The sequence below is a fragment of the Phoxinus phoxinus genome, assembly GCF_949152265.1.
Source record: "Phoxinus phoxinus genome assembly, chromosome: 4".
NCBI lineage: Eukaryota > Metazoa > Chordata > Actinopteri > Cypriniformes > Leuciscidae > Phoxinus > Phoxinus phoxinus.
The window spans coordinates 13,779,222-13,803,198 of record NC_136879.1 but is presented as its reverse complement, the minus strand read 5'-3'; the positions used below and the strand labels follow the sequence as shown (position 1 = coordinate 13,803,198).

Below are 23,977 nucleotides of genomic sequence, written 5' to 3'. Positions count from 1 at the left end.
ATAGACGGATGCGATGGCATAATACTGGACTAAACTATGACTCAAACTCCATATAGACATGAGTAATGAACCCCAGGACACGCCCACAGGCCGTTCACCAACCCTGCTGCATTCTACATGAAAAATGAAAGAACTTTCTGGATCTAGTAATGCGTTCCAGACAATTCAGAACTTGGAATTCTTAAAATTCCATGAAAGATGCCACTGGAGACTAGAGGTTGGACCAGGTCGGACGTCCAACTGAATAATCAAGGCAGGTCAGCACCGTCTTCAGTTTGACGTCATTCCCAAGGTGGTGGCGATTAAATCATCATTCCATAGTTATTTCCCATTGGAGAAGAACATATTCTGATTTCCGTATTGGGTGGAATGCAAAATATGTTCAAACGTGGGTCGAAATTTAAACCCAAAGATTCTCGCTTCCGGCTTCACCTGTTTTTTGTTTTGTTTGTTTTTTGCTTGCTTTAGTTATAGATTTGGTCTTTTAACCAACATATTTATCAAAAGCCAAACTCTTTTCTCTCATTTGAGTATTTTGTTTCTAAAATGGCATCTTAATGAAATAATAAATATAGGGTACGCTACACTGTAAAAAAACGTATATGATCAATAAGTTAACAGCATTATGTTGTTGTTACATTGGTTTAACTCATTAAAATAGTGATTTTCAACTTTTTCCAGAAGTTAGGCGATACAAGATTCAGCAAAGTCAGTTTAGTGTAATTTAAGTTGAAATGACTTAAACATCCAAGACAAGTTGACTGTACTTAAATTTTTACGTGAAACTCTACATTCACACTATCGTATGCATGTACATTCTAAAAATGCGCATGAAAACGCATGCGCTCAATTGAGGCAGGTACGTTTTTTTTATCTGATAAGAAGACATGCGCATAAACTACGATGGAAACATGAATAAATCCTTTGATGCGCAACAAAAACCTCACATGACTTTGCCTCTACCGAGGATTAACCTGGACTGACCAGCGGATTAACCAATCGCACAGCATCTCAAATGTTGGTTTGGTCGTTCTGAAATGCAAAGTCGGTCATCAGAATGATTTGGTTTAATTCCCTCCAGAAGAACACCAGCATCCCAACGCAAGATATCGCGTTATTGCGTTTCGTCTGTGCTAATTTTGCTAATTAAAAAATTTTGCGCTAATTTTGCGACGATTCTGTTTTCCTGAACACATGAAAGGTCATCTTCAGTCTGTGTGTGTGTGTGTGTGTGTGTGTGTGTGTGTGTGTGTGTGTGTGCGTGTGCGTGTGCGTGTGGAGTAAGACACATGTGTTTTTTGTGAGTTGTTCCTCTTGGCCCTCACCCACACACATGTGACCGGAGCTTCAGAGAGACTTCGGTGGCAGACTGTGATGTCATCAGTCAGGGGACACACACACTTTGGGATGCCCACACACACTCGCTCACAGTCAGAAGAGAGGTCACTGTGGTGACAGGGGCCATGAATGGGCTGATTCTCTCAGTCATGTGAGAGCACAGTGTGTGTGTTTGTTTTAGAGGCGCAGGAAAACATTTTTCCTTAGAAATGGGGACAGACACACACACACACACACACTCCCAGGGCCGACTGTATGGTTTAAAGAGCAGATTATCTATCGGAGAGCCAGTTAGCATTACGAATCTTTAATGTTTTAGAAACAATAACAATATTAAACTTTTTACTTAACGCATATATTGTGCATGTTTTCGTAAATAAACATTTTTTTGTCTTCGCAGTCTTTCATCGAAATGTAATAACTTGCTCTGCCTTTGAATCAAATTACATAGGCTGTGCAGAATCCTGTTGGATAATGGTGGGTTTTGTAATTCTGTTAGTCATTGTAGATAAAACCTTGCCAATAGTTAGTAATTCAATGCTGATTAACTCTAATGTAATCCTGGAAGTGACCCAACTCCACATAGTCTGTGTGTCTATGTAATGCTGTCCGGGATTAGAAATAAAAAGACAAAGATGAAGACGATAACTAAGTGGATCCTCTCAGCTCAATAGCCATAAAAGTGTAATTGGCTAATCTAAAACTCTAGGTCACGGAGAGTGACCTTGACGTGTGTTTCATAGTACAGCAACACTTACATGCTGTTTAAAAATACACTGTAACAAACATATGCAGTTGTTGTGAAACACATGTTCTCATTTGTCTGCTTATGCTTCCCATTTTTGTTCTGAAATGGACATAAGCTGGACATTTTCCTTAAAGATTACGTAATTGTCAAAGTGCAATAGGGTCATTCATCATTATTCAGTTTTGATACATTCTTTGGTGAAAGACATGCATAAATGAAGCAGAAAGCCTAAATATTAAGTGTCATGGATCAATATTAACGGAGTAATCCAATATTTTGTTCTAGACGGGGGTGAAAATGACTTTAGAAATCTGTTGACTTTAGCAATCTTTGTTTAGCAATCATTAATGGTGACTGTTCAAAAATGGAGAAAAGAATGAGGATCTTCTAGAGTTACCGGCACGCAAACTTGGGGGGAAATCATATTTGTGGCACTCAGACAGGAATGTGCTATGCGACTTTTTCAAGAAGGAAACAAATTATATTTCTAGTTTCAAACATTTGTTCTTCAGACATTCCTCTTCAAAAGAAAAAAGTATGAGCTGCATGCAGTGTACAATATAACAATTCACATTGAGATCCCCATGTCTCTGGGGTGTAGAATTTTTACCAGACGATTTGAGATATTTTTTTTTTTTACCAGACGATTTGAGATGTGTATTTTACCAAATTACATTCGTTTTATTTAATTTGGCTCCAAATCTCAGGTGAAAATTCAGTAAATATTCATCCATGGCATTTAATATTTTGGCTTTCATCACTATTTACGTTTGTCTTTCTTCAGAAAAAAATATGAACAATCAAAAATTTCAGGGGAAGTTTCAGAAATTTGGCTGATTTGACACCAAATGACCCAATCGATTTGAATAAGTACAGTTGCTCTTAGTGATGTGATGTTTCCACACACCGATACCAGCTGCGTTCTGGTATCTCTCTTCTCTTCCACTTTGAATTGACAGTTTGACACACACACACACACACACACACAATTTGGGTCCTGAATTTCGGCGTGAAGTATTGCGCATCATTTTACTCATTCCCGCAGATTTCGCGCTCACACCAAAAGAGCGTGCAGCGCTGATCTATATAAATGACGCTCTCATAAAGCCGCCTCTCACAGTTTGAGAGTACCAAATTTACTTCTTGGCTTATTTGGCTTAAATGGTCAAATACACACAAATTATGTTAAAATGCCCGTCATGGCGAGTATTCATGTAAACTCAGTCAGTTTTGGAACGTAAATAGTTGAGAAAAAACACATTTAGTTTTCGAGAAAAAACACATTTAGTTTTCGAGAAAAAACACATTTAGTTTTCAACTAAAAACGGGAAACTTTTTATGCGTTTTGTCCGTTCGTTTACACGACAACAGCGTTTTGGGGGCCTGAAAACGCAAACTTTTGAAAACGGGTTTCAAAGTGCACATTTTTGAAAACAGTCTCTGCATAAACAACAAAAATGCGAATCTCTGAAGTCGATGACGTATTACGTGTTCAGTCTACAGTGTGTCATCGCCATCTAATGGCCTGGCAGCAGAATACAGCGTCTTCAGTCGTTTTCACGGATCCGTGTGAATGGGGATCGGTTCGACAGTGGTGTCATCTGTACGTGGAAAACTCAAAGGATAAGCGTATCGTTGTCGTGTAAACGTGTTAAAGTGACAACGGTCTAATAAACCATGTTAATCAAAGAACAAAAGACAAAGAGAAAATCGCGTCTGCTCTTTACTTGTAAGCATTACTACAGTTTATTCCATTTGTCTCATTATTCTATTGTATTTATATATATATTTGTGTTATTGTTTGCAATTTGTCTATTTTGTTTTCATTTATTAAGTGTTTACTTGTCTTTTTTGTAAAAATTGTTCAAAGTTTCAAGTTGCTGTGTAAGCAATGTAGGCTATAGCAACAAAATTACCCAAACTATCCAAAAACTTTGATAATAAATAGATTTTTTTTTAAAATTTAAGTATACAATGCAGATTTCCCCATTGTATTGAAAATAGTATTGAATATCAATATTTTTCAAGGTATCGTTATCGTATCTAAGTTAGAAATTCCAGTACCGTCACCACAGGAGACGATATAACCGGAGAAGTTGTTCCTTTGAGTTTTCCGCGCATTATTGGGTTGCATTAAGATGTCACAAAGCCTCGTTGGGAGTGTGAGGGACGGATGCTTCAGGAGCGTCTCCACAACCCTCTGCTCTGCTCGTGTTTTCTCGTCTGTTTCAGGAAGAGCATGTGATCAAGACCCTATAGATTCAAAATGGATCGTAGTGAGTGAGTGGATGTTTTGAATTCTACAGTGCAAGCTTTTCTTGGATTGCAGTTATATAGAGATTTGTGGAATAAAATCTGGCCGTTTGTGGCATGATTTTTAAGTATCTGGAAGTGTCAGAACAGGTTTTTACTCAAGCGATGCAAGTGTCAGAAAGTGGTTCTGCTTTCTTTTTACACCGTCTCTACACCGGTGTTTGTGCGCATAATTTGATCAGTTAGTGTCAGGACAGTCAGGACAAGACATCTGTGCTCATTTCCTGTGGAAATTAACTGGGTGCATGATTGATGGCTTTAATTGAGTCATGCAAGCCTTCACACACCACGCTTTCTATATTCGCATGTGGCATCACATTTGCACAGTTGTCTCTTCTCTTTCATGCACTTGCATGATAGCTGGATCTCGTCTACAGGCCTGGTTTCCACTCAGAACACCTGTATGCACACCTGTGCACTCCTGGGATCTGCTCAGCGAGCAGCGCTGTGAGCGTGCCCGTACCTGGATTCCTACAGTTCCCTGCACACGAGTCAGGACACGCACAAGAGTTCAGTTTCGAGGAACAGGAAAGGAGTGAAACATACCAAGAGAATAGTTGAAAGTGTGTGTGTGTGTGTTCGTGTGTGTGTTCGTGTGTGTGTGTTCGTGTGTGTGTGTGTGTGTGGAGGTGCTTTTGTAAGTGCCTATTTTGCGTGTGTGTTTGGAAGATCAAGAGGCGGATCTTTGTAACTTGACCGAGAGAGAAATGTTGTGCTAATTTCACATGAGCGCACACTGACTGACACACATATATACTTTGCTAGCTATCTTATTTTAAGCCCCTTTTCTGGTCAAGTTTTTTGTGCCCCATATCCGATCCAAGCCATTGAGTATCTGACAATATCAAGTTCCAGTTCGATACTTGCATTTTCCTGGTGCTTGGTGCACACTTCAAGTACATTAAAGTGATTAAAATCAATCCAGTGTGTTCAGTCAGGGACGCAAAGAGAGTTTCTCAGGGGCTCAAATGCAAAAAAGGGGCATTTATCACTATGGAGTAGTTGGATATATTTATAGGCCTATATTATACATGCACAATAAGCAGAGGAATTGCAACAAAAAATAAAAAAAGTGGATTTCAAGGATTAGTTCATTTCAAAATAAACATTTCCTGATAATTGACTCACCCTCCATGTCATCCAAGATATTCATGTCTTTCTTTCTTCAGTCGAAAATATATTAAGGTTTTTGAGGAAAACATTCCAGGATTTTTCTCCATATAGTGGATTTCAACAGGAACCAACGGGTTGAAGGTCCTAATGTCAGTTTCAGTGCAGCTTCAAAGATCTCTACATGATCCCAGCCGAGGAATAAGGGAATTTAGGGATCTAGAGAAACCATCGGCCATTTAAATTTCTTTTCTTTAACATTTATGTACTTTTTAGTCAGACCATTTTGAAGTTGGAGTTTAATAATCAGGAATGAATTAAATAATCAGGACATGTTTATTCTGAGTGAACTAATGAAGGCTAGAAAGCATGAAGTGTCAGAATGCCAGGCTGTCAGTCAGAAGCAGTAAGATGCCTCCCATAGCAACGCAGACACAAGTAAACAGTAAATAAATAACTTTCGAGTGATTCATTAATAGTGTGCATCAAATATGCTAAACACGGAAGTTCGAACGTGTGTGACGTGCAACAGAACTCGCACGTCACAAACACACATTTTGAGCTTCATCTTTCCCTGGGAATGGCGGTTGCCAAACCCGCTTGAAGCGCACACTGCCACCTACTGCACGACACCTGCGGGACAGCTGGCGGAACATAAAGGGTCGCTTAGGATCGCCGATACCGATCAGTTATAAAAATGCTTAATCGTCCCCAATACTGATCCTTTGGATGTCCAATGTTAAATTTGAGTCGTCATGCAAAACGCAATAAAAAGACGTGAAGCGTAATAGAGCTGCTCGATCCTGGATAAATTGAGAATCAAAATTGTTTGTGTTTTTTCAAACCGAGTTCACGATTCTGAACAGACAACTAAACAAAATAACGTAATTTACTAAGTTCTGTTAACTAATTTTTAAAAATCGGGTTGAATGAATGATTCAATGACTTACTCGTTTCATTACTGGATGAATCAGCGTTTTTTTAACTAATCTTTTGAATGGATGATTCAATGACAAATACATGTTCTAACAGTCACGTGTCTCCACCTACTGGTAAAAATGTCATTGATACAATCATTATTTGAAGCGCCAAGTTACTTTCAAAAGGGGCTTTATTATGTTTTGATCGCTTACGTAGACATTAGTTTATATCCGAACTATAAACTTGTGTAATGTTGATGTTGAAAAGGCCGTTTCATAACCTTACATGACAACTCTGGGCCAGCGGCAATGCAAACGCAGATCTGAACTGTTGTCATTTTAGCATGAGATGTGGCGTGGGTGTTTGAATCGAGATCGCGGTCTTTTAACGGTTATCGCGCAGCTCTAATGCGCAATCACACAAACACATTTCTGTTCCTCGAGAGCCTTAAACTAGGTGAGAAACCGCTCTGCAGTCATCAGAAGCGGTGTGACAGCTGCTTTCTCATTCACACTGTCTCTCTCACATGCGTGTGTGCGTTGTGAATTAATTGATAGTTTGTATAGTCTATGCTTTCCATCTGTCAACTCTTGCACAACTTTCCCATGTAGACTCGTATCACAGCTTTATTCAGACATGCACATACAGTTAGCCGTACAGGAAGAGAGAGAGAGAGAGAGAGAGAGTGAGAGAGAGACACTTGTGTGCTCCACCCGCGGCTAAAATGGGACCTTTGTTCAGTCAGGCCTCGGTAGGTAACTGATTAACCTCTTTTTTAGTATGTGCTTGTGTGTATGTGTGTGTTTTATTGAAATGCTGCCACCGTGGCTCAGCAGTGAAAGGGCAGCTGCACAATGGACTCTAAATTTAGAGGTTAAAGGAATAGTTCATCCAAAGATAACAATTTTATCATCATTTACTTTCATTTAGTCAACCATGCAAGCAAAATTCACATCTCTTTTTACTGCATTTCTTTCCTTCACAGCCACGTGGGTTCGTTCCTCCCTTAAAGCCCAAACTTAACATCCACATCAACCAAAACTTCAGGACATGTTCAATAATACATAGAGTTATTAAAACTGTTTTAAGCCTCGGAAAGTGATGCTGTTCCCCAAACAGCTTTCTGTGTGCATTAGTGCAAATAGTGCATTTAGCTGACGTAAATGGGAAAAAAAACTCCCCGGGGGAGTATACCCCCCGGACCCCCCTAGGTTGGGGCTAAGCCGCGAATGTTTACATTGTCTGGCTCCGCCCCTGCCGATTACCTCGAGCACACACACACACTAAACTGACAGAAACTGTTCTGCATTTAAGACAAAGATGGAGAGATTCAAGAAGAAGTGACAACATGTAGAAGCAACAGGACGTCTCTGATTGGTTAGTTGATGAATTTATGTTGCTGATGTGGAGTTAACTCTCTTCAATTAGCATATTCTGTCATGATAATCTATAAATCACTCGAATAGGAACTGTTGTGAGATGCACACACAGTGACTTTCTATTGCATGTGAAAAGAAGGATGCTAAAGTTTGAGCTGACTCACAAATGTGCTCGACTACAGCAACTCTTCCTCTTCTCAACATGGACTGTGTTCCCGGGGGCGGGGCTTATGTTCATTACACACTAACTAAAGTTAGAAAAGAAATCATACTCAACCACCCCTTTAAATATTTGTAACACATAAATAATGAAATTGTGTGGTTGACCAGGAGGAGTTCGGGCAGATACAGAGCACTGATTGAGTTTAGTTCAGTTTATTTGTTAAGGTTGTGTTGATATTATAATTGGAATTGTATCTTGTACTATATTGCGTTGTTCATATTTGGTGTTCAGGCACAAAAGGTCGAGTTGTAGTGGCCTCCGCCGTCACCATTGTTCCTCCTGTTCTTCCAAACTCAAGACTGACTTTCTGTATATGAGCACAAAAGGTAAATTGAAGATTAGGTCTGGCAAGCTCCAAAAGTGTCTCATAAAAGGTCAATATGATTTGTACACTATATACCGAGCTTTCTGAAGCCATACAGTAACTTCTGTAAGAAATCGCAATTAAATTGAAGTCTTGAAATTGACCCTAATCTTTTCTAATGAGCTATTAGGCATTACAGAGCTGGCACACACACACACACACACACACACACACACACACACACACACGGGTGAACATGAACAACACATGGAGGAAGATATGAGTTTTCTAGAAGGGTGTGGATATTTGGCTGGTGTTGTACTGACGTGGGAAGTGTACGTCAGTTTATTATTTATTATGAGGTTGTGTGTAGCGACACATGTGGATGATGGATGTTCTTTTGGCCACTCCAATGTTAGCCGCTTAATCACAAATTTACTACATAAAAACGTTACTTCTGTTTGTGGTTCTTGTCTCACCCTTTGGAGCGGCGTTACATTTAAAGTTACACAAGTGGCCAACTCTGAGATCATCTTTAGTTCCTGTAAATTATAGAGATACCACTGGCAAACATGTCAATCATAATTATAATGAGCAAATTGAGTTCCTCTTTTTTACATCACTTGAGGTGAATGATGCAATCTTTGGTACAAAATCCAACCTATACTTGTGCTATATTAAATCATCCAAATGAGGCATGTCCTCTTTTATGCTTCGCTTGTGGCCCTTTACACTTGTTAATATGTGCCTTTTGTGCAAATGTATTAATGCCGCCTTCCAAAAAATACCATGTGCTCTATTTGGTATTCAGTGCTTGATGACGTCTCAGGCTATGTTTACACGGACACGATCTGAAGAGAAAACGCAAAAGTGGCGTTGCGTTATCACTTTTTATTCTGCGTTTAGACGAGCGTTATGAGGGGGAAATCTGCGTGCATATGGTGACGCAAAAGTGTGTGAAAGTGGATGTAGTGTGCACTCCAGGTGGCTAGATGGCGATGTGAAGCACTGAGAGTGAAAGAGCCGCTGACACAGTTGTTCATGTTTAATACGGTAAAGCTGCTGCTTTAACCCCCGGTGCTCTTCGCGTGTCACTCAGAAATGACAGAATTTTTTTTATTTTGTCAATGAAATTAATGCTATATTTTAGTTTGATAATGTTTTGTTATTTTCCTGTACTGGCGCATGCCTGTGACGTAAACACATACGCGACGCCTTCACTGTCTAGCAGACTTTTGCCGTTTTTACCCTTTAGACGCGCGACGGTGGAGCGTTTAAGATTTCCACTCTGGAGGGTGGTTTCACTTTTTTGCGTTTTTAAGCCCCAAAAACGCCGTCGCTGTGTAAACGAAAGGCACATCCGATAAAATATTTTTAGGTTTTCACCCACGAGCGTTCTCGTGTATACAGGGCCTAATATAAATCAAGGTTTCTTTCATAGCCTGAATTTCAAAAGCTTAATCAGCATCTTAGGGGCTGTTTCACGACACCGTTTTCATCTAAAAACGTAAAACTTTTTATGCGTTTTGGCCGTTCGTTTACACGACAACAGCGTTTTTGGGGCCTGAAAACGCAAACTTTTAAAAACGGGTTTCAAAGTGCACGTTTTTGAAAACGGTCTCCGTTTAAACAACAAAAACGCAAATCTCTGAAGACGATGACGTCATGCACATGCGTATTACGTGTTCAGTCTACAGGGTGTCATCGCCATCTAATGGCCTGGCAGCAGAATACAGCGTCTTTAGCCGTTTTCGTGGGTCCGTGTGAACGGGGATCGTTTTGACAAAGGTGTCGTCTGACATCAGTACGCGGAAAACTCAAAGGAAAAACTTCTTCTCAGTTTTAAGCACATCGTTATCGTGTAAGTAAGCGTACCCGAAGACCCTTAGGGTAAGTTCCCTTCCTTATTCAGTGAAATATGTGGCGCTTAGATTTAGGTGTTCAGTGTTGATCTTTACATTGAGTTAACATTTAATCATTTAACAGACGCTTTTATCCAAAATTACTTACTAATGAGGAGAATAACAAAAGCAATCAAACCAACAGGACAGCAATATGTAAGTGTTGTGACTAGTCCCAGCTAGTCTAGCACAGTACACACAGTTTTCTTTTTTAAATAAATAAAAAATAAATACATAGATATAAATATAATAGTGTTAGTATTAATGGTTGAAGTCTTTAGCCGTTTCTTGATATTTACCCGTGACTTCCTTTTCAAACATGTGCTGATCAGCTTTAGTAATGATTATTTCCTGAAGTGTCTCTTTTTTACTTGTTCTTACTAGAATAATTTGTTTCCTGGTTGGCAAAGTGTGTGTGTGTGTGTGTGTGTGTGTGTGTGTGTGTGTGTGTGTGTGTGTGTGTGTGTGTGTGTGTGTGTGTGTGTGTGTGTGTGTGTGTGTGTGTGTGTGTGAGGAATGTGGATTCCTGGCATTCCGGTGTGCGAGCGGGAGGTGGATCAGGACGTATGAGGAAGACATGAACACCTCCGGGTTAGGGCTGTAGGGTTTGTACCTCTAACTGCGCCTCTCTCTGTTTGCTCTGTGATTAAAAAGACATACGCTGGGTGTGTGTGTGTGTTCATGCGTGTACAGATGAAGAATGTTAATGCTCTCCTAGGGCTGCACGATAATGATTAAACTGATAATCACGATTATTTTGTGATCAAAAGTTATAATAGTGATCGTTAATCACTGTTAAACTCATTTGAAAAGAATAAAATATACACTGTATATATAGGCTATTGCTTTGTGTTTTGTCTTCACATTAGATAGGCTATTTTATGAGAAGCAATTCAGTTGTAAATGAAACAAACCACAGATTCAGATCGCTCCACTAATGCAAATTCATACAGACAGCCCGCAAAGAGCGATACTCGTGGTCTTCTTTTCCTTTTAGCCATTTTCATCTGTTGAAATGGCTAAGCACTGCGAACAGACAGTGTTTTTCAACTGCTTTACATTATGAAAACTGGTCAAATTGAAAGAAGCTTCTCTCAAAAACATGAAAAAATTTTAAGTCCCCCTGTAGTCAATAATTTGATCCCTTAAAACTCCAAAATGTCATATTTAAATGTTTTTTCCTTGGAAAAAAAGTATTCATGCCTTAAATATCTTGAATGTAACTCGACACCCTTGCCTCATTTAGTATATGCGGTTCTATGAATATGCAAATGAGCCCCGCCTCCACTCACTCAGCTCAGACGGTGAGCTGAATTAACTAAAAATAATTGAACTAAAAACAATTATTTTTAGTTAATTGAGAGAAGCAATTAAAGCGCGCGTGTGTGTGTGTGTGTGCGCCATTAACCATTTTGGGGACAGATTTAAGTAGGCCTATGTCCTCATTTGTTAAAAACCAATATAAAAATAAAGTAGCCTAAGTAAAGTTTTGTTAAAACTGTAAAATGCATTAAGTGTGGGTTAGGGTATTTATAACTAGATGTATATAATAAAAAAACAATAAACTTCTGTGGAATGTCCCCATTTACACAGTAAACGAGTGTGTGTGCGTATCACAGCGCGAGAGAAAGAGTGAGTAACCTTTTTACCACAATAAAAACAGGCCAAGCAATACGGGCCTCAGTTCTGACACCCACTTCCCTCGCTGCAGAGTGTGCTTGCATGTACTGTGGTGCGGCGGGGGTCAGGTGGTGGTACTACGGTATATTTATGTACTATTGAATGCTTACCACATATAAATACCATGGTATTTCAAAGAATAACAAGGACAAAGAAACACATGGTACTTTGAAGCACTCAGTACTTCGTGGAATACTATAGTTTTACCATGAGAAAAAAAAACGTGGCATTGCAAGGCACATGCGTAAAAACTTATTGTATTACCATTTCAAGTTAAAACAGATATTACTGTGGTCCATGCACCCAAAACAAAAAAATGGTATTACCATGGTACCGTTTCCAAAAATCATAATAATACCTTTTTTTTGTTTGAGTCCATCAGACAATGTTCATATGTTTTCAGGCATGTGTAAAACGCAGAGAGTGAGGTTGACAGTTTCCAGTATAACTGGTTCATCACATCACCCTCTACTGGTACGTGAAGGAGAGGCTATGTGAAATCTGCATTAACTTTATCTCATTACACCCTGTTGTTGGCCAACGTTAATGGAGTCCGGTTAGCTAGAATAACCAGAGGCGCTGCTGTGCTGTGAAATATCATCTCCATGAGTTGCTGTCTCAGCTGATGTGGGGACACTCAAGGTCCTTCAGTTCACCTCACACATGTTCATCTGAATCCTCTCCGTGTCTCTGTCAGATGCAGCGTCCTCTTCATCCCATCGTGGAGCCGGCTGAGAAATAAGAGACTGCGGAGACAGCAGGTGAGTGCTGACGGACCACAACACAAGGTCTCCATTGTGACATATTGCAGCAGGCGATCACAATATTCTTATTCAGGTAAAAATACTAAATGTCTTGGTAACCTTAGTTGAAAGTATCAACCATTCATTGGGTGATTGGTGTCCTATTGGGATTTAAAAAATAATTAAAGGGCACCTATTATGACATTTAAAATGTTCCTAATGTTGTTTAGGGAGTCCCCAACAACAGTTTTACGTGCATGCAATGTCAAAAAACACTTTTGTTTTCGTATAATATGCATTTATTTTTACCTGATTTGCTCACCGACTCCCAAATGATTCGTTCAACGACTCATTTTTCCAAACCCCTCCTTTGCGCGACGCTAATCTGCGTTGATTGGTCAGATGACCCAGCAGTGTTTACAGAGATAATACTTATTGTTTAACACGGAGTACAATGATGCTTTTATCAATTAAATTGTGTTATAATAATGATTATAGTCCACTGCTTTGTAGTTTGTAGTAAAAAACTAAAAATAAGATTAAGAATGTAATGTTATGTTAGAGAGCATAGCCCAGAGATCATATTGTAAAAGCACAATCAGTCTTTGTTTGCGTTAGCCCGATGCATAAACATAAAGTAAAAAAAAAAAAATGCAGTTACGTTACTACGAGGTATTACTCTATTCTTTAAGAAAACTCCGAAAACAACGACAAACACTTCACATATCTCAATACAATTTTCATTGAAGACCTAGAAACTAAACGGTGCTTACACAACAAACAAAATAATAATTAAGCATGCTACATAAAACATAAAAGCAACAATTATTATTAACACTTACAGGTTGTGATACGGAGGAGGAAGCTGATGCAAATACACATGAACCTTCCTTCAATATCAGCCGGCTCGTGAATCCAAGTTTGATTGCATTTAAAATCGTCTTCAAAATGGCGCGAACAAAGCACAAGGCTCGGACTATACTTCTGTGGTATAGTTATATTAATTGTAGCCACTTAGTCTTCAAATGCTCCTCCTTGGGCAGATGAAAAAAGTTGGCTTTTGAGCCGCACTTCAGAACAGCGTCTAGTCGCTATGATGTTTTCCCTGGCCTTGGAGCGCAATAAGTGGGCGTATCGTATTCAAATAACTTGACAAGTTGACGTCATCTAGTCAGAGAAAAAGCTTCGGTCTTCTAACGATTCATAAAAATGACTCCGAGTCGACTCTTACTTTTGAAAGACAATAACTTTATATACGGTGCACTTTCATATTTCAAACTTTGCAGGATGTTTTTGTTCACTTAGATCTATGTTACACACTACATGAAAGGTAAATTTCAAAATTCCATAATAGGTGCCCTTTAAATGCACAAATTCCATGCCTTATGGGTTTTTTGGGGGGGGATATAACCATTTCATTCAGGATTTATTATGCCTTTCAAAATGCACATTAAAATAGTTGGATGGAAACCCGACTGAGACTGCACTCTAAAAAATGCTGGGTTGTTTCAACCCAATTTTGGGTAAAATATGGACAAACCCAGCCGTTGGGTTAAATTTTTACATTACATTTTTAACCCAACGTTTGGGTTTGTCAAGTCACCTTTATTTATATAGCGCTTTTTACAATACAGATTGTATTAAAGCAGCTTCACAGTGATAACATGAAAATAATACAAAAAAAACTATTTCATCATCGTCCACCTTTAAGGCAGATCTATAATATTGTTGAATATTAAATGTCCCCAACTAAGCAAGCCAGAAGGCAATATTTTGTCCATATTTTACCCAAAATTGGGTTGAAACAACCCAGCATTTTTTAGAGTGTGAGACTAAACTGAGAAGGATCATGTGACCCTGAAGACTGCTGAAATTCAGCTTTGCCATCAAAGGAATAAATAAAAAATTTAAAGGAACACACCAGTTTTTTTGGAAATATGCTCATTTTCCAGCTCCCCTAGAGTTAAACAGTTTTACCGTTTTCGAATCCATTCAGCCGATCTCTGGGTCTGGTGGTAGGACTTTTAGCATAGCTTAGCATAGATCATTCAATCTGATTAGACCGTTAGCATCTCTCTCAAAAAAATGACCAAAGAGTATCGATATTTTTCCTATTTAAAACTTGACTCTTCTGTAGTTACATTGTGTACTAAGACCAACAGAAATGAAAAGTTGTGATTTTCTAGGCCGATATGACTAGCAACTATACTCTCATTCCTGCGTAATCAAGGAACTGCTGCCGTACGCTATTTTCACAGTGCCTGAAAATAGTCCCCAGCTCGGTTACTTCCAACATGACGGGCACTAAGTTTGTAATATCATTGCGCCGCTGGTACGGCAGCACAGCTCTAAAACTACCAAAAAAAAAACTTGGCCGTTTTTAGCATTTTGTTGTCGTGTAAACGTACCCTTAGAGACTACTTTCAAAAACATAAAAAAATCTAAATATTTCCAAACTTTTGACCGGCAGTGTATGTCCCGTTACCTTTCCTAACTTAACCCACTAACTTGCTGGATCCGCCACTCCCCCTTGTATCAGGACGTCAGGATTTCAGATTAAGAAACCCCAGGAGGGAGATGTTGGGGGTTTTGTTGTTTAACCGGGTGATGTCCCAACACCCCCTTTACCCCGGCAGCCTGTGAGCGTGACTTCCCTGCCTGAGACTTCTGAGTCAATGGTAAGGCACGTTAGCTTCCTGCCAACTCCTAAAGGGCAAAGAGGCGGCGGGTGGAATAAAGGTGTAAAATGCCAGCACTGCAGGTTATTGCTATCCCCCTGTGGGATAAGCACCCCTTTCTCTTACCTATAAAACCTCAGTCTCAGCTGCTCAGTGGCCTAAACTAGGCCCGTTCGGTTTATATGCGACACGGTTTCAAGTTCCTCCGATGTCACCCAAGGAGTTCAGTTTAAGAAGAGGGAAAAAGTTTGCACAAGTTGACCAGAAAAAAGTTGCTTGTGCAACTAGGTCGAGGGCTAAAGCACACAAGAATATCAAAACCAGCATGTCTCATCGCTTAGTTGAAGCTTTCATAATAAGTCATAGGTCTTCAATCTTGCTGCTGGGACCCAATGTCCTGTAGAGTTTAAGTGTCTACTTTGCATTATTTTTGGTTGTCAATGGAGAGTGTTTCTTCAGCAGTAACTACTGTACTAAAACTCCTATGGTCCTTGGCGAGAGTAGAATATGAGGTGCAAGTTTGTAAGTACACACACACACACACACACGCGCGCGCGCAAGGTTTTATCTCGCCATTTCCACGGAAGCTCTTCCCTGGGGGGAGTCACAGCTTGTTACTTGGCATGCCGGCCCCAGACAGCATATCTGCAATATGGCAGTTGTTCATATCTCGTGGCGAGAGACAGAAAGGATGTTAGAAAGAATATGTTTGGTTACTTGCGTAACTCTGGGCCTCTGATAACAGAAGTGAGGTGTCCTCCTCGCAGATGGCACGGACTACAGATATGCTGAGAGTAAACCAAGGGACATTACGTCGTAGGTTTGGTCAGTTGGTGTTTTTGGAAAGTACCTTTTTTTTTTTTTTTTTTTTACTTTATTTTTATATAACTTTTCAGAACTAAGACAAGCAGGAACAAACAGAATTTGTCTTTTATTGAATTTTTTAATTATGCATTTAATGTCTGACCATTTTTATCTGTCTTGCTTGTGGGAGGAGATTATTCTTGCCGGAAATAAATGTATTTGACCGTATTTGTATGCGCTGCTGCTATTATACACAGCTGTCAATGTACTGTATGTGTCAATAACATCCCTGTTAACTCATATTAGATGTTGCAGTGTACGCTGGCGTTGATTTCCACAATCTTAACATTAGTGTTATCAGATTATTTACAGCAGTTCAAGGTTTTAAATGGGGTATGTTTTAGTTCCCTTTTAAACAGTATAGTTAGTGGTACGTGTGTGTTTGCATTCACATAGGATGTGGGTTTAATTGTGAGTGAGTTGGACAGATAGCTGATAACCCCTCAGCTGAGAGCGGTTGGGATAGCGGTGTGTCTCAGCAAAAAACAAGCCTTAAGTGCTTTATTTTCAGACTTCTGACTGTAGAACAAAAAAAGGGAAGCGGTGCTTGTCGATTACTTTGTATATTATTGCGTTATGCAAAGGTCATGTATGCACAGCAAAATGAAGGTCACAGTAATTGCATGAACATTCACAGAGTAATAAAAGGGGAAACTGGTTGAAGTACTTATTTTCCGTCACAGTTTTATGTACTAATACATTTTATAAGTTAGTAAGTTGACTTTTTTGAAGCATGAGACTTGTTAGTGTTTAATGCAGTTGTGTTTGACTTTTAAAAGTTTTTGTGGTTAGCACTGTGCTGAAGAGTAGAGAAGAGTAGACATAAAGAAATGACTGTGCTAATGCAGTGACAAGTAATATCTTACTTGTTTATTTAATGTACACACTAAATTAGTTACATTTAGCATGCATTACATGGCTGTGGGTTTCAACTGAAATAGATTCCAGGATATAATGTAATTTGTCGTTTTTTGATTGATAGGAGGAGGAATGTGTGGAAGAACAGCAATGCGAAATGCATGGGTTTTTTTGTGTGTGAATGTGTGAAAAAAAGAAGTATTTCTGTGACCTCTGTTGAACCCACCTGTGTGTGTGTGTGTGTGTGTGCGTGCGTGTGTGTGTGTGTGTGTGCTGGGGGGGGGGGGTTGCCCCAGCATGTTTTATTTATCACAGAGGTCTTTTGTTCCCTTTGTGGTAAAGAAACTAACGCAAGTGTATTCTCTCTCTCTCCCTCAAAGAAGCAATTCATTTTCACAACATGACAACATGGGAGGGTTTATATTGCCTTAGCGTCACAGTGCGTCTGAAATAGAGGAAGTGTCACATAACTGATATTCTGCGTGATTTCCTACTCTTGACATGGTGAAATAACAGTCATTTACAACAGAAAAACTTGAGGTAAAGTTCAGATGCATTGTGTTACTAATTCACTAATGGCTTGGTGGTGGTAGTGGTGATGTCTGAAAGCATGTTTTAAAAAACGTCGGGAACTATTTTTTTGCCAGGAATATAATAATGGGTTCTTGCACAAAGTGCTGTTTTTGTTATATGTTTCCCCCCTTTTATTAGTGGCATAAGAACATGTTTTTATGTCCCCGGATTCCTTGGCTCATTCTCTCATGTTTTAAGCCTGAGCTTTTGTTGTTGTTGTTGTTGTTAGCATATCAATATTTAGTTTTTCCCAGCATATCAATTAATATTTTTCAAGACACTTATTTTAAAAGATTTTTTAACCTACCAACATTACCCTACATTATTGTATGCATGTTATTTATTTCAGTACTGCTCACGCGACTGCACTGAATTGATGTACCTGTGCATGAAAAGTACTGGGAATACTGGTAGAATTAACAGTTTTAACTGGTTAATAAGCTTGTAAGTTTATCTTATATGATGAACGATATAGTTAATTTCCACTTGCTTTCAGCTACAGTATTGTCGGGCTTGTTTTTGTGCTGCTGTAAATAATTTTACATGACTCTCTTTCTGGTATACTTGATGCTGATTGGTCTATTGCTGCATTCTGTGGTAAAATATTTTTATATAATGGCCGGCACAGATAATAGGCCATTGATTCAGGCAACTGGTTTTCTTTAACTGTGCCAGTTTCATGTGTTTCATCATATCACTTTGTGCCCTCTTTCTTCTCGCATAATAAAATAATTTCTCAAATCAATCATTCATGATAATGATCAATATATCATTCTTCTTCTTCTTCTGTGTTCTCTTCCCTTTTTTGCCCATCTTCACTCAAACACATACAAATCTGCGGATCCATGTGATGATCATGTGCTGACCAGGCCGTGTTAAGAACACACAGGGCCCTGGGGCCGTAGCGAACCCAAGGGCCCCCTCATACGAGCCGATCTTCGTGCCACAACGGTTTCTACCGCAGGAATAATTAGTATTTAAAATAATCATATATTTTAAAATCCCCATCTAGTTAATCATTTAAAATAATCCCTTATAACTCATCTTTGATCACCAAAATCACATATTTAAAGTTGGTTTCCTTGAAAAAAAAAATCTTCATACCTTAAAATATCTTGAATGTAACTCTACACCCTTGCCTCATTAATATACATAGTTCGATGAATATGCAAATGAGCCCCGCCTCCACTCACTCACTCCGCTCAGAGATCCACTGGTTGACGATCACACGTTGATCTGATTGGTCAAGGTAGTGTGTGACGTCAGAAACACCAGCGATTTCAAACCGTGTGTTTGAGTCTGTCTTTGGTTCACTGCAGTTTTAAGCAGAAAATACTCAGCAATGCTGTCTAATTATGAATCTACACATGGTTTGTCTTAAAGCATATTAAAAACACCACATAGACATATAAACAACATTTAAAAGTTTGATTTTCACCACAGGTGGACTTTAATACGCAGAGATACAACGTATCCCTATAGAAAATATTAAAATATTTCAGGCAGCAACACTTCACCTCATATCTGGTGTTAATGCATATATGCTTTTAAAGTAAACACGTTTCCAGAAACAGCAACAACTTTTGTGCATACGACTGCCTTGGGAGTTTGCTTTACACAGTTAGAAGAGGGGCTGAACTGGGGCTCAAATTCAGCCAAATTCATTAAATAAATTAATTATTAAATAAAGGATAGAAACAAATTAATAATAGATATTTTTTTAATTTACTGCAAATGTGTTAAACAATATTAATATTGCATTATATTGCTAGGTTCTTACTTAGTGAATTAATATTTTGCCGTTATTAGAACTTAGAAAAGTGACCATAGCTCTTGCATAATCCAGAGTTTAACTGTAAGATCAAGACGGGTGAATACCAAGCTCCGTATTACCATGAATTTATGGTTTCTATAATAACAGCAACAATAATATCGATAGTAAAAACTAAGATGTTTGCAATGAAAAACACTATAAAACAACCTTGTTTGTCAACCGTGTTACCCAAGATGTAATATAAGGCTAATAATAGTAACATTAACATTAAATACCGTAATGTCATTCAGCTTTAGTAACCGCATGGTCATTTGTATAGTGCTGGCGCTGTGTGTGTGAAAAGCTTGTAATTACTGTTGTCTACAGTTATTGACACTTGAGTGTACATGGAGCTTTTCAAACTGGTTTCAGGTCCACCACAGAGCCTTTAAAGTGCCCCTATTATGCTTTTTTGAATATTACCTTTCACTCGGTGTGTAATCTAGCCGTCTGTGAATGTAAACGTCTGTAAAGTCGTCGAAAGTGCACGATGAATAAAGTTATTGTCTCTGTAAAGAAAGTGTCGACTCTGAACCGCCTTACCGGGTCGTCAGGAATCCCAGTCTCACTTCCGGGACCTGCGTACGTAACACGGTAACACATTTGCATAACGCACGTCTATGGTCTTCATTGGCTGCCCACGAACAACATCTACTTTGACTCATGGACAACACCAACTATACGGGAACTATTTGTACTATGGTACTACTATACTATACACCAACTATTGAGAGCATGTCGAGAAGACACTGTTTTCTGCTCTGCAAAAGCATAATCTCTTTGTAAACACTTCTAAAGGATGAGGATGTGAAGAGCCAGTGGTTAAAATTATTAAAGCGGTAAAACCTCTTGGCGATCACTTATCAAATCTCTGTGGGGACTAAATGGGATTTACAAAACGCTTATCCATTAACCCTTAAGCGGCACCCCCCTTTTTTTAATAGACATGAAAATGCACATGCCGAACTTAAATGTTTGTAATTCAAGAATGCTTTGGAATATAGATGTAAGATTGGTCTTGTTTTAAAGAATACATTTGGCATATATTAAGAAAGTTAAACAGAAAAAAAGTTATAGAAGTTTGAGTTTATGAAAATGTACAATTTTAAAAATTGTAGTATTCATATTTTATATAAATATATATTTTCAAAGCCTGGTGGACTCTAAAAATGCAAAGATCCATTTCCATATGTTGACAATTTTCATACAATTTATGAAGTAGATATCCCATTCAGAAGTAGTTTTGGAAATTTGGCAGATTTTGAAATGAATTCAACCTCTAAGAAACACAAGAAGATCACGTATGTGCATTATAGCTCGCTGCCACATCACTAATGCTGAATCTATTATATTTTTCTTTATATTAAAAACATTTTCAGACCTTTTAAAAAAAAAAAATTGAATGTAAGCTATCTTTTGAACTCTTGGCATGAAAACAAACTGAGGTTTCTACCATTCTTTCATGATTTGTCATGTTCATCACTATTTCAAAATAAAGGTCTGAACACGCCTTAGGAGTATGAAAATATTCTTGTTGCAAATTGATAAATTACGGCTCCTCTGTAATTTATTTTGAATTTTGAAATTTTTGAAATTTGAAATTTTTTGAAATTTGAATTTTTGAAACAAATATGCAAACTAGAGATTGTAAGCTTTCAAATGATATATAGTTTGTCAAGATTGGTTTAGGTTTAGTATAGGATATTACTAACCGATATTACTGGCAAGCCAGACTTACATCAAGATGTTTAGTCTGGCAACTCTCCATAGACGCGGCTTAATCCGAGGGGCGGGATAAACGGTTGTCTCTCAAAATCCCTCTGCACGCAATAGGATAGCTCTACAACCAACCAGAGCAACGAAGAAGGTGACGTAGTCAGAGCGGCAAAGATCCTGTCCGACAAAACTCTGAACACTTCTTCCTTTTTTAAGAATGACTTAAGTGCCGTTCTTTGCTCTTTTCTTAAAGAAAAACTTAACTCCAAGTCCTCCAGAGCCGCGGCCAAAGCCGATTGGAAAGACCGCTGTTCTCCATCCGCAGCCGCCATTCTTTGTTTTCAAGTGGCAGGGAACCGTCGCAACTCTGTCATCATATGTTAAGCCCGCCCCCGCCTACTCTATACACGACGTGATTGGCCTGACCCAATTTAGGTTTTTGCAGCTAGAAGGTCTATGGAGTTGCTAGACTGCCCTGGCTGCTAAATACATTCTGCTGCCGCTAGGATGCGTCTAGATTTCTTGGCTGGGATATTACTGTTTTAAATATGTAATGGCTGTGGGCCCTATTAACCCCAATATAAGGGGTTAAAGATGGGACAGTTTCCACTTTATTTGGAACAACTTGCTCCTCAGAATCATAATCTCTAAGTATGATTAATTGTTGATGTATTTATTTTCTACCGGGTGTTCAAAATACGTCGTTTTATTTTATCGTTTTATTATACGTCGTCTTACTGAAAACCAGTGGTGGGCCACTACTAAAACTATTACCTAAAACTTTGTCTATTGTATACAGATTGTCTGTCGTTCTCACTACTTTGAGTAAAGATTATGGATGGAGCAAGATTTGTTTTACAAACTTTAATGGTACATGTAAGGGTTAATGCCCGACGAGGTGTCCATTGTCAGGTTTTAACGCGCAGCGGAGGACGGTTGCCTCCGCCGAAGTCCATTAAAACCTGACAATGGACACCTCGCCGGGCATTAACCCGCTTATACCATGGTCACTTGCCAAATAAAACATTTTTAAAACATTAGTTTATATTTTAATTAGGCTAAATCTAGTTTTTACAAATAATAATTTGCCTGACGGTTTATTTAGCAACCGGAGATATTTATAGTCCGCTCGGCTTGAAGAACCCTTCAGGTTCAAAAATAAAACATTTTCAACTGCCTGTTGCTATGGTTATTCACAGCTGTTGTAGACAGCGCATTTATTTATTAATTTCGAATGGTAAACAGGCAGTTTCACCAGAACTACTTTACCGCAATAAATTAGAAACATACACATCAGTTTGTTGATGGACATACTCTTATTAATGCTGATGGTGAGGATTTACAGCTGCAACATCTCATAATGTACCTCAAACTGTAGTAGTGTATCACTGAGAAACGTCCTGCTTGAGATGTCCTTGTGACGGAGGTTCGGGTTGAATAACTAGTTCTTCCAGGGTTTCATCATCGGACTCGTGATTTGGTAAAGTCGATGCCATCGTTACTGTCTTTACAGTGTGTGCAACGCTGAGTTTTAGGAAGCCTCCAGAGCTGGGGAGTGTTTCGTTTCCGACACCTGGTGGTGGACCAATCACAATAGACTGAGCTGTCTGGCCAATCAGAGCAGAGTAGCTCTCGGTAAAGTGGGATTTCGAGAGACTGAATCTTCGGACGAGTCGTTTTGATGTGTTGATGTGCAGTGTATTATGAGAAAATTAGAGATGCACCGATTGATCGGCTGGTGACCGGAATCGGCCGATTTTCACGTGATCGGCGACCGGCCGGTCAGTCTGACGTGCCGATTTTCACGTGATCAGCCATGATCGGGCACCGGCCAGGTCAGTCTGACATATGCCAATTTTATGGCGGTCAAATGCACTCGGACGCCGCACGAATTTGCATGTCTAGTGTGTTTTAACAAGAACTGGAGTAAGCAGAAAAGAAAATGAAGACTATAAAAATATTTATAGAAAATGTACCCATTTAAACTTGTTTTAATTATTCAGTTTGGGTAAAAGTATATGGTGTTCTCTAAAAAAATAATATATAAAAAATAAATATTTGTGTGTGCTGTAAAGTGGTTAGAAAAAATGAAATCGGAATCGGCTAAAACCGGTATCGGCAGATCAAACTCAATGAGAAATCGGAATAGAAAATTGTAATCGGTGCGAAAGTGTTTTTGACCTTTGCTGCATGTGTAAATCTGTTGTTACAATATTAGGAGCCTTTAAAATAGCATAACGGGGCACTTGCGCTGGTTCGGTAGAGCGGCGAGTTGGAGTTGGTCAGCTCTGTGCGTGAGACGGTCCTGCGACTGCTGGATTAATGCGGTTTAATCACGTAGCGGCTCCATCGTTTGGCTTTTGCTCTCGGTTTCCCAGGTGCTCCTCTAAATAACAGCTCTTAATGTGTGGGGGTGTGGAGGGGTTTTGGCGATTGGAAAAGTTCAGGTGCTCCCCAATGGCCAGTCAAACTCCCAACTCCCAAGCCAATCACGGGCCCCTTCCTAGCCCTATTGTTAATGCGGCCCTGGTGCTGACGTGCATTAATAATATAAAATAATAAAGAACACTTTATGACTTTACAATTTGTTGACCAGCTGATGCCACAATGGGAGTCTGATTAGTGCTGCGAGAGATAGAGATAGAGATGGAGAGAGCTTTAAATCCAATATCCTGCGGAGAACTTTTACAGCTTAATGACCCCCACCCCCGTCTCCGGCTTTCTCTTTCAGGCTTTCTCACGCTACTCTCTTTTTCTCACTCTTTGTGTCTGGCAAATGATTGCAGCATTGTGTGTTCGGTGCCTTTACCATCCT

At 39.1% G+C, this 23,977-nt stretch overlaps 1 protein-coding gene across 4 annotated transcripts in view; it reads left to right on the top strand.

Moving 5' to 3' along the window:
* Window positions 1-23,977, top strand: part of pik3cb (phosphatidylinositol-4,5-bisphosphate 3-kinase, catalytic subunit beta) — a 72,871-nt gene that overhangs the window by 1,060 nt on the left and 47,834 nt on the right. For 2 of the 4 annotated variants that reach the window (XM_079609001.1, XM_079608998.1), the window contains exon 2: window positions 12,615-12,678. The exons of 1 other annotated variant lie outside the window; for it this stretch is intronic. The gene's annotated coding sequence lies outside the window, so the exon portion shown is untranslated. Of the gene's footprint in view, window positions 1-12,614; window positions 12,755-23,977 lie in introns of those variants that run through there. One more of the 4 variants, XM_079609000.1, reaches the window with a different exon arrangement.